Source organism: Cryptotermes secundus, unplaced genomic scaffold, assembly GCF_002891405.2.
Source record: "Cryptotermes secundus unplaced genomic scaffold, Csec_1.0 scaffold26, whole genome shotgun sequence".
Lineage (NCBI taxonomy): Eukaryota > Metazoa > Arthropoda > Insecta > Blattodea > Kalotermitidae > Cryptotermes > Cryptotermes secundus.
In genome coordinates, this window is record NW_019743656.1 from 3359932 (window position 1) to 3372148 (window position 12217).

The 12217-nt window shown below is 42.9% G+C and overlaps 1 protein-coding gene across 7 annotated transcripts in view; it reads right to left on the reverse strand.

Moving 5' to 3' along the window:
- The window catches only part of LOC111874219, a 99066-nt gene that overhangs the window by 37938 nt on the left and 48911 nt on the right, over positions 1-12217 (reverse strand). The window lies entirely within an intron of this gene.

The following is a 12217-nucleotide window of genomic DNA, read 5'->3' on the forward strand; positions in this document are numbered from 1 at the left end:
ATGACCACGGAGGCCAAGTTGCCACTTTCCTAAATGGCAGATGATATCAATCAAGCGTTTCATTATTTCTCTATTTTTTTTCACATTTTCATTCTGCTGTATTATCGTCAGGCGCTTTTGATTGTCAAGTTGACAGTCAATTCGAGATTTCCCGAACATAACAAGTTGCATTGTTGAAATAATGTGAGTCTGAGAGTTCTCATGTCGTTTCAATGCTTTATGAAGGTTGTTGATATCACCAAACCCAGTCTTGTTCCATACATTTTTTCACTGAGAAACAATAGGCATGACCAACAAAACAATATTCCTATATTACGGCAACCGGATAGCCACTCTGTTTTAGAATACTGTTCCAAATTAAATTTCCTCACACATAATTTGGTTTGTGCTCTAAGTTCTGGCAACTCGCATGTCGGTCGTCCTCTTTCTATAGTTATTTTCTTTTGAGAAAAGTCCCTGCTATTAAACTCAAGTTTCAAAAGGCTTTCGATTGCACAGTCGAAGTCGCGTTGTCTGTCAGCATTCATTTTATCTGTGACCTGTGCATGTAGTCTAATCACGCCCCTGCCCCTCGTACCACAATATTAGACTTGTTTCCATTTTGTTGCGTCCGTGTTGGGTTAACGAAACAGTACTACAACTTAAAGCCCCAGGATGCGATAATGTCCTGCCTGGTCAAGGTTATCGCACTCCTTACAGGGAGCGTAGTTGTAGAATTATGACTACCAGAGGAAAACCTTAGAAAATGGGAGAAAAACCTGCTGAATTGCCACTTTGGCCACCATTAATCTGACATGAAGTCACCGAGGACTGAACCCAAGGCTCTGCGGTTGGAGGGCAGAGTCTAAATACTTGAGTTACAGCACAGCCAGGAGGGAAGAAACGAATACAGAATGTTGGTGGGGTAACTTCTAGGACTTCTCAATTTACGGTTTAAAGCAGCTGTCTAATAAGGTGCTTCATAACTTGTAACTCTTCTCCAAGTATAATTAGAGTGATCAAGTCGAGGAGGATGAGGTGGGCAGGGCATGTAGCACGAATGAGGGAGAAAATGAAAGCATATAGGATACTGGTGGGAAAGCCAGAAGGAAAGAGACCACTGGGAAGACCAAGGCGTAGGTGGGTGGACAATATTAAAATGTATTTTGGAGAGATAGGGTGGAATGGTGTCGATTGGATTGATCTGGCTCAGGATAGGGACCAGTGGAGGGCTCTTGTGAACACGGTAATGAACCTTCAGGTTCCATAAAATCTGGGAAATTCTTGAGTAGCTGCAGAATTGGCGGCTCCGCAAGAAGGGCTCAGCTCCATAAAACGAATTTGAAAGGATCTGGTAGGAAGCGGTCGTGACCCTAAACGAAACGACATTTGCCTGAGGGGGGGGGGGCTTAGGAACACAACAAACCTCAGGATAAGCGGAGTTCAGGCTGTGATTTGAACCCAGTACCGCCCGAAAACAAACCTACAACGTTACTGCTACACCAACCATCATGCGCAGAGGGTGTAGCATTATTTTCCTGAAGACACCGCCTATTCAGTTCTATTTTGGGAGACGGTCTCCCTAATTACTAAAATTTAATCATAATTGTGGGGGCACGCAGTAGCGTAGTAGGTTGAGGCACTATGCTACAAGCCGGAAGGTCACTCCAGCCGCACTATGGCCCTGAAGTCGACTCAACCTCTAACACAAATGAGTACCAGGAATCTTCCTGTTGGTAAGGGGCGGTCGTTGAGTGAGGCTGACCTCACCGCCATCTGTGAGCCGACTGTCCAGAGAAAAAGAGTGAGCCTCGACGTCTCACAACCCTATCGGCTTCAAGGACCTGTTACAGCGATAGCTTTACTGCACCTTTTTTAATCATAATTGTTACAGCCATTTTCAAGAAAATAGTAATTTTGTGTTTGGGGGTCCTTGTAAAAGGCCACTATCTTCGGACCTAGAATGTTCAAGTTCACCAAGCACCAACCGATAATCGGAGCCACGATAGCTCAGTCGGTATTGCTACTGGCTACGGGCTGGACGACCAAGGGGTCGGAGTTCGAGTCCCCGTAGGACCAAGAATTCTCTCTTCTCCACGTCGTCCAGATTGACTCTGGGGTCTACCCAACCTCCTATCCAATGGGTACCGGGGACTCTTTCCCTGAGGGTAAAGCGGCCGGGGCGTGAAGCTGACCACTCACCTACAACTAGTGCCGAGGTCAAGAAAATGTGGATCTACATATCAACTCCCCTATGCGCCTTCATGGCGTAGTGTTTAATTAGTTAAGAACAGGGACAACTTTACTTTAATAACCTTTACTAACTAACTACTACTAATTCTTCAGTACTGAATATGAATAAATTTCGTCCAGTCGTTTAGGTGCTAGCGTGGGGAAAATACAGATATATATGGCATTAAAGATACACTTTTTCGTATTTACGGCAGGGCCTGAAAATTTGTAATTCCATCAGAATCTCGATTTTTCACCATCACATCTCTCATACTACTGCCGGAAGTCCTGTTGCTCTGGGAATACGCGCACCAAACTGGCGGCAGAACAAGGAAATGTCAGATTATTACGAAATACGAGGAGAAGTGCAGGAGCGGTGAAGTACAGCGAGACGGATATGAGGCTGGTCAAGTGCGGTTCCACGAAGCCGAAACACCTTTAATTAGCGATCTAACGTTTTCCAGAAAAGACAAGTTCCATGGAACTAGATGAAATCGGGGTAAACCGCATGTAGGTTAATCAACGGCTACGCTATGTTTACACGGACTGGCCCACGTGACTACTACACAGCTTACATTTGCTCCCCATGACGTGGCAAAATGCCGATCACAGTGACCGCGCGGTCTAGGGCATGAACTGTCTTCGCTCGCTCGATAGCTGGAGTCGTGGGTTCGAATACAATTCGAGGCATGGATGTCTGTGTGCATTTAATCTGCGTTTGAGCTGTCATGTTATATAGGCAGCGGCCTTGTGACGGACTGATACTCCGTCCAGGGCCCAATAAAGGGCTGTACAGCTATTGATGAATGAATGGACAGACGAATAAATGTGGTAAAACGTAGATACAACTTTTAATATATGGAAAAGAACCAGGTCTCATAACATTACATTGCAACTTCTTAGCAAGGGTCCAAATCTCATTCTCAGGCTAAATAAAATGTTCCTTCCCTCTGTTTCTATGTCGTCCTAGTTCACATTTTCTTGCAAAATTGTAGTAACATCTTGCCACGGTAAAGATTCTGGGGTCATCCATCTTACACGTTTCTTCAGGTTTACTTGATACTATGTCACCTCACAGAAAACACATCACGTCCCCATTACAAAGACCAACCGGTTAATGCCGTTTAGGAGAACTGTTTATTCTTATTGCCATAATACAAAACACTATACTCTGTGAGTAGAATGCAGTTATTTTTAAAGTTAAAGCAGGTGGTATATATCGTGACCACTGGTAGTTGTAAACACTACTTCACCGCTGTCAGCTAGGAATCGACAGTTACAAATTATACGTATTAAATTATGTTAGATCAGAATTTATCACAGCGGCGACTAAAAAGGGTACTAATTTTTTTGGGATGACGCCTTGTAGTTTGCAAGAAGTTTACAGACGTTTAACTCTATCTCCTGATTGCTTGGCTTACTCTTCGACGCTGAAGCTGTAGGCAGTACATTCCCCTGAAACGTCGATAAACATCTATCGGACTACACGGGGTCATATTCCAGAAGGTTAGTACGAAAATTCTATTCACTTTAAGAACAAAACACAAACCTCAGTTAAAAGGACGTATATACTGTGGACGAAATATGTCGCTGAATTTACATAAAAGCATGCGGTGTAGTCGGTACAGCGACTTGCTACGGGCTGGACGACTGAGATGTCATGTCGAGTCCCGGTAGGGTCAAGAATTTTCTCTTCTGCAAATCGTCCAGACCGGCTTTGGGGTCTACCCAACCTCCTAACCATGGGTACCGGGGGTAAAGGGGCAGGGGCGTGAAGCTGACCACTCACCTCCAGCTAGAGCCGAGGTCAAGAAAACGTGGACCTATACATCCACTCCTCCATACGCCTTCATGGAGTAGTACTTAATTCAATTTCACTTTTGAGTGGCGATTAGACCAATAATTCGTGCCGCTACACTGAAAACAGTATATATATGTACTCGTAAAGTGAACACACGCCGAACATTCTGTGTGATCATCCTATCATCGTTATTAATTGGCTTACTTTCATGTTTCGGCACACTCCTCGAATCAGACCAATATCTTGGGTTATTTAACAACGTTTATCAACTGCATGTGTTATGGGTATACTGCATCAAGTGGGATGAAAATTCGAACTGATGACGCGATTAAAAATGTGCAAGGAATCACTCGTGGCTCATTATAACATACTGGGTTGAGGCACTATGCTAAAAGCCGGAAGGTCGCGGGTTCTAGTCCCATAGCGGTCACTGGATTTTTTTTTTCAATTTACCTAATCCTTCGAGCTGCACTATGGCCCTGGGGTCGACTGAGCCTCTAACAGAAATGAGTACCAGGAATTAATTAAAATAATTTTCCTGGGGTATAAAGTGCGGCCGGCGCGTAAGGCTGACAACCTTACCGCCATCTTTGAGCCGACTGTCTAGATCAGTGCTTCTCAACCGCCGGGCCGCGGGCAAGTAGTGGGCCCTGGCATCAATTATACTGGGCCGCCAGAGGCTCTTCTACAATTTGTCATTTTCATTTTCTAAGCATTCTTCATGAATAAATATTTTATAGTGGAAATATTCTGAGGAGAATAATATTTGTGTCAAGAAGCTCAGACACAGAACACCTAAATCTGTGTAGCAAATGTCAGTGACCAAGCCGCATATTTTTAAACATGGAAGTATTCATGAATGATCGGGAATTTTCAGACATCCAAATCTTTCAAATTCGGGAAAGGCAATACGGATGTTTATGACCAGTCATAAAAATTGCCTGCAAGCCGATTACAACAATGGGCGGCATATCCTCTGTTCTCAGAACTGAGCGAAATAACATCTGTGTTGCAAATGTCAGTGACCAATCAGCAAGGAATTATAAAGAAAATTAGTACAAATTAATTTTATGATGTTGGTCTGAGGAAACTACAAAATTTCATTAGTCCAGTGACTGATAAATAATTTAAATGTAATTTTATGGTTGTCAACATGCCACACCGTATACATAAGTGTACTAATACTCTTTATGATTATGCTATAATTAATTACTAATATTACGTTAGCTTAATGCATGAACTTTAACAAAACCGGAAAGGTATTTACGAGTAAATCTGTTGGGACTGGGCCCTTGTCTTATAAAAAAAAGAACTTACTGGGCCGCGGTCTCATAAAGGTTGAGAACCACTGGTCTAGATAATGTGTGACCCTCAACACCGCCTCAACTTGGCGGTATCTGTAATGCTTCCCCCATCAATCAGAGGCGTTAGAGACTACTGTTGGGCGGGAAACGTCCTGAATTTGACTCAGTGACCTCCTTTGGGGATATGAGGTTCTTTTACGTGCCGTAAAGCTACGACACGGGACCCACGGCTTAAAGTCCCTTCCGGAGGACTTGTTCCCTGAATTTTTCCGCCCTTAAAAATTCCACGACCTCCGCCGGGTTTGAACCCGCGTACCACGAGTCATGAGGTGGGAACGTTACCTCTAGACTACGGAGGCGCTGACACTGTCGGTATCTCAAACTGTGAACAGTGAACTGGAGAGGATGTGAAAGAAGGTGGTTGTGGCCTAATCGAGGTACTATCCCAGCATCTGCCTAGAGGTACAACACAAGAAACTTCAGTCCGGGGAGTCGGTTTCCTAGCAGAGATTCGAACTGAACACCTGAACAGAGGAGTACGAGCTACGCCAAGAAGGCACTTGGGGGGAGTGGAGCTAGAGCTCTATGCATTCACAACAGGGATCTGAGGACAGATAAATGAAGAGATATGGGGGAATGGAGGTACGTATATATCTCCACCACTGATCTCGAATTAGACTGCGGTAATCAGCTTCACGCCTCAGCTGTTTTACCCCCCAGGTACCCACTGAATAGGAGGCTGGGTGGGTCCCAGAACCGGTCTGGACGCCGTGGAATAGAGACAATACCCTTGCCTCTGCCAGGAATCGAACCCCGGGGCTATACCGACTGAACAATTCCAGCCCCTAACCAGGTTACTAGATGGAGACAAGTAGTCATCTTTACACTTCGGCCTCTTTACCCCCGGAGAAAGAGGCCATCTCCAAGTCCAGGTCTGGACATTGCAAAGAAAGGTTGTGTCCTTGCTGGTCATGCAACCCGTAATCACTGAGCTGCCTTGATCCAATAACTGCAGCATTTCCGAACTAACCGGCCTCACGACCTTGGTTGCAACAGACCGCAGGAATGTCTACATAACCACATTCCGGCCATATAACGCACATGTTCGCAGTGAGTGGACTTGCGCATGCTCAGATGCATGCTGACGTAGTCGTTCCGCATCATTACGCTGTGGGAAACGTGACGTACGGTAACAGACCAGTGGTTCCGAAATTGACATGGCGCACTCCCCTCACCTTAGGTTTCTATCAAAACTTCATGCCCCACCTCAAATTTAGTTTCTACCGAAATAAATGTAACCCTTTGCGTTCGTATTTGTATTGTTGTTTATGACTGAACTCGTAATTAGTTAAAGTGTTGGGTAAAGCGCTGCGAAGTGAAGGTAAAGCGATGGGAAGTGGACTGCTTCGTGATTATGCATCAAACGTAGGGGCCGCGCCACAGCTCAAGCAGTTAGTCGCTGGCGGCCCGGGTTCGATCCCAGATCTGGTCAAGTGGGATTTGTGGTGGACAAAGTGGCGCTCGGGCAGGTTTTCTCCGAGTACTTCGGTTTCCCCTGCCAACCTTCATTCCACCAATTGCTCCACAATCACCCTCACCTATCATCTGGGGCTGGTACAATAGGCCAGAAGTGGCCGCAGCACAAGGGACTTCGTCCCACCCCACTAGCAATAAAAAAATGCATCAAACGTAGGCAGCTGAGCGGGGTCATTACTGCAGAGGGGTGGAATTTTGATGTTAAAACTGGAAGTGGGGGGGGGCTGCATTAGAGGCACAGAGCGTAAAGTAGAATTTGGGTACTTGGGCAGAAAACAAACAAGCATGGAAAACGTTCATCAACTTAAATTAATTAAAGTAATATTTAAAAGTTTGGTTCTAACTCCACACAAAAGTGAGTACATTACAAAGGCCAACTGGCTGATGTTTACTCTGAGAATGACATGAAAACCATAAATATACTGTATGGGAAAAGTGCGGTGACTTTGAACGTTAAAGTAGGTGGTAAACATAGTAACCACGGTACCTTAGGAGATTAATGTGTCTGTGTTTAACTGCACAGATTATTTACAGTCGAGGGAAAAGACGACCAGGGTGGCTAAGTTACTTGGGGAGGAAGTGGTGGTGGCCAATTTTAAGGCATTTCCCAGGGAGAAGTTTATAGCGCAGCTGTAGCTGCACCTATTACTGCACAACGCTATTCTATCAACTTTAATAATTGGTTACGACAATGTACGTAGTTATCCTTAGAGAATCTGTGTACTTGGGGAAGTCGGATGTTCTTGAAGACATTTTCTTCTATATGTATAAAAATGATTAAAGTTCCCCGGAAATGTCAATTGACTTTTATCGTACTACGTTATACCCGGGAAGATAAAAAAAACCTTTCAATTTTAGTTCTATGAACTGAAATACGATTATGGGCAGCATTAACAAGATGCATGTTCTTAGGAAGCATGGAAACTTTTGTGTGGTCGAATTAGTTAATTACTTTCGTGATCTCAAGTCCCACCAGTGGGACGCGACCATCTGGTTGAGAAACACTAGTTTAACGGATTTAAATAGCCAAAGCCACATTAGTTATTTGTACCCTGACCTGAATAGTTGGATGGTTTTTCCACAGGATTCATTGCTTTCAAAACACACAAAGACAGCGCCGTCCATCTTCAAATCGATGTAACGAATTCCCGGAACCAAGCACGAGGAAAAGTCACGCTGGTTGAATGTCCCATGACCTTATATGGAAACGCCTGGGTACTCAAAAGAAAGAAAGAAAGAGAGAACATCCGTTGTTCCTAGTATTTTCCGGCTGGGATTATCCTAATCTGTCAAAGTCCACTCGCTCAGATATTCAAAACAAATTACGAAACGTGGACGACTTGAAATTATCTATTCCGTGAACTTCCGGAAAGAACATCAGGCTCCGACGAGCACAACGATTGTGCCGTATTCGTCAGCTGCAGAGCAGTAAGGTCTCTTTCAATTTCTGTCATTATCCACTCTTCTCGTCCTCACCTTGGCACTAGTCGGTGGTGAGTGGTCAGCTTCACGCCCAGGCCGCTTTACTGTCGGGGGAAAGAGCCCCTGATACCCATTGGATAAGAGGCTGGGTGAGCCCTAGACCCGGCCTGGATGACGCAGAGTGGAGAAAAAAAAAAGTTCTCTACCGAGACTCGAAATCCGAACCCTCGGCCATCCGGCCCGTCGCTAGTTGCTATACTGAGTGCGCTACCCCGACTTCCCGAAGGTGCTCGGTTCATGTATCAGTCTGGACAACGTCTATCCCAGTGTTTTTCAACCGCCGGGCCGCGGCCCAATACCGGGTCCTCCGTTTTATGTATGTAAAAGAATTTACCGGGCCGCGGTCTCACAGAGATTGAGAACCACTGGTCTATCCTGACATATGTTTTCGAGGTTTTCCTTAGTCCTCTAAGGAAAATGTCCGCATAGTACGGCTCAAATATTAATATGGACATCGTCTATCCTGAGATTTCCGAGGTTTTCCTTAGTCTTCTAAGGAAAATGTCCGGAAGGTACGGCTCAAATTTCAAACTGGACATCGTCTATCCTGACGGTTGACTGATTCAATGCTAACGGTCACGAAATATTTCATACAATTTTATCTTTAAGTAATGCTTCCCTGCCTTAAGACGGGGAGAAAAATCTGCACAGGTTAACACGGAAGCAAGAACAATGCGAATGTGTTTTACTTCAGTTAAATGACTGTTGAACGCGTAGTGTTTCCCGGCTATTGTGCCAGCAGATCTGTCTGCTGTGAGCGGGACTTGCATCGGATAAAGAACGGTAATTTCTCCTCATATGGTGCCCGAATACACAGAGCGATTCTAAATTACTGTCGGGGTTTCCGTGGTCTATAAACGGAAATGCTGACAATAATTTAGAATCACCTTGTAGTTCCACGCGAGATGTAATTTTATGCTTCGTATGATGCACTAAGGGGGATCTGAATATATTTCTCGCAGTTACGTTGTCTTTCCCGAATTAAGCGGTGGTGATGAGTGTTGAATTCTCGTTCTCAATATATACGAAATTGTCCATGGATACAGAATTCCGGAATTGTTAATAAATATGACAAATCTGACAAAGGAATTTCAGTTGTCTAACGTTTAAAAATATTACGCACGTTTTAATTTTCAAAATTTACTTATTTTGAATAACAAAATTATTAAAAATTCAAGGATTATCAGAATCTGAAATGTTTTTGAAGAATAAAGTTTCCTAAATCCAGAAAAAATCTGAAATCTCGGAAAATGAAAACTTGTAGAATTTAAAAAAATATTATTTTTCCCAACAAGTTTGAAAATATTTTAATTTCCGGGGTAAAATTTCGAAGGTATCGATATCTTTAAACTGCTCAAGATGACAAAGCAGAATTCGATGCTCTGATGGATACGAATTGGCGTGATTCATCAACAAAAATTAACGCAGTATAACCCAATATAATGTTACTGGACGCAATTGTCCCAGAAGGAATACGTGGATGCGCAGTGACGTGTTGCGCAAACCTAACCTAGCAGTGCCCAATCCGGCCCAATATTGCCCAAGTCAGGAGGGAGGTGCGCAAATCAGATCAGATCAGATCAGATCAAATCAAATCTAATCTACTGTAACCTAACCCAACCTAACACTGCCAAATCTCACCAACTGCTGGGCCAATGAGGAGGGAGGTGCGCAGTTGGATGGGCAATGGTGTGCTGTTCGGAGCCGATTGACAGAATTGTGTCTCCCACTTCACGAGTTCGTGGGTTCGTGGGTCCATCCTTCTTTTGTGTTAGTGTCTAATGAACTGAAAATAATAGTTTCAGAACGGCCTTGGGTGGCATATATTTCATACCGAGTTTCGTGAAAATCGGCCAAGTGTTTCAAAATCTGCGTTTGCGGGAGCCATGATAGATATTGCCTGAGGGACGTGTTCGAACGTAAGTAAACGAATTCAATTGAACAATATGTCCACAGAAATGATGTGCAGCTAATATTCGACATGTTATTCGATACTTGCTTGTATGGGGAAACGGAAACGGGGAAATTCCGGATACAGATGTTGGTACATGAGGATCTTCAAGATGGACGACCGGCAATCGTAACGGCTGGAGAATGTAAGTTATGTCAATATTTCTACTTAATCTTGTGTCTAAACAGAATGTGAGCTGAAGGATGTGTTAAGATTATAATTACAGTAGAACTTGGTTATAACGTCATCAAAGGGACCTAAAAATAGTGTCGTTATAAACGAATGTCGTTGTAACCGAAATGGGTACTTCCACAGTAGCCTTATGTTAGTCACGTAAAAATCTACCAAAAACCGAGTTAAAATGTTGCATTTTTTAGTGAAATACATAGTTAAGTACAGACTAACGTAACATTAACGTGGAATTGCCCAAATGTGTAATATCAAAGACATATTACAGCGCTTTTCACTGACAATACACACCGCACTAATACTGTATATTAAAGGTAGGCCTACTCACCAAATTACAGTAGATTACATCAATTGTTGTGCCTTACTGTACCTAGATACGAGTACAGTAATCAGTTATCTTCATCTGTTTCCTGTTACTTGCCCAGTACACACTTTCTAAATTACGTTCAATGTCCATATCAGAGAAATTCAGGAATGAAAATGACGTTACATACGAGGTTGATGCATTTGTGCATGTCGTACTAAGCAAGGTATAAAAACAGTTGCTTTATGAGGAATTAGTTCGTACCATTGAATATTTGACGCAATAGACAAGGTGTCGCAGAAACCGATGTTGCTATAACCAAGTTTTACTGTAAATGTATTCCTAAAATATTACTTCGTTTGAGATATTGATTCAATGAAGAAAAAAAGCGTGTTTTATTCACCACCATAGTTAAAAGTTTGTACGTATCTTCTCACACGTATCAAGATTGTGATTTGGGAGATATCTTATGTGTCCCCAGACAAAGTTACTGTGTTAGATATATAAGCAGGAAGTGTATTGTGGTGCGTCCTAGTGTCCGTGTTCATGATCCAACTATATTACGGAGCTGAATAAAAAATATGAAAATGATAACATACGGTATATAAGACTATATGCAGCTCTTGATCATTTGAGGCGTGAAACATTGAGCAGACGTGTCCAACAGCGAACAATTCAAAACAGCCATATATCATCCCACATTATGTACAGGAGACGTTTGTGGGGCAGCCTCCGTGACGTGTCCGAGTTACGCGAGGAATAGCAGTGCGTGTGGGTTTATTGCTAGATTGTTATACATTCGACAAGATTAGGACATTAAGCATAATAACAGAAAAATTCTGTTAAATTGAGAAGACTTCAATCATTCTCAGTTGATTTATTTTGAAAAGGGGAACTATTAGAAAACTGTCCAAGATATTCAGAATTTGGACAATTTTGAAAACAAAAAATTCTGAGACCATGAAGATGAGATGAGAAATTTATTCTTTCTTTCAAAAAGAGTTTGTCACGAGACTTTACGGCATACAGCAATGGTGGAAGTTTATGTCCAGCTTTGAAAATCAGTGAATCTACAGTTTGAGTCACAGTGAATACATTTTGAAAACATGTACGCTGCTATGTAACTACATGTGTCAGTAAAGGCCTTCATGGTTTCATGGATCAAGGGAATAACTAATCCTTAACATATGATATATGAAATTCTTTATCACCTTTAATATTTATAACATGCAGAGGCTGAAAGACAGCTGGTTAAGAGAAACCTCTATAAACAATTGGGAAGCTGTGGATCCCCATTATTAGAACTGAAGATACTTTTGAGGGCAAAAGTAACAGAGTTGACTGGTGAGTCACACTTAGATGTCTGAGGGAGAAAATGGTTCACAAAGATTTGGTTCGAGTGATGTTAGTACTCACTGCAGTCTCAGATTGTCATTTAT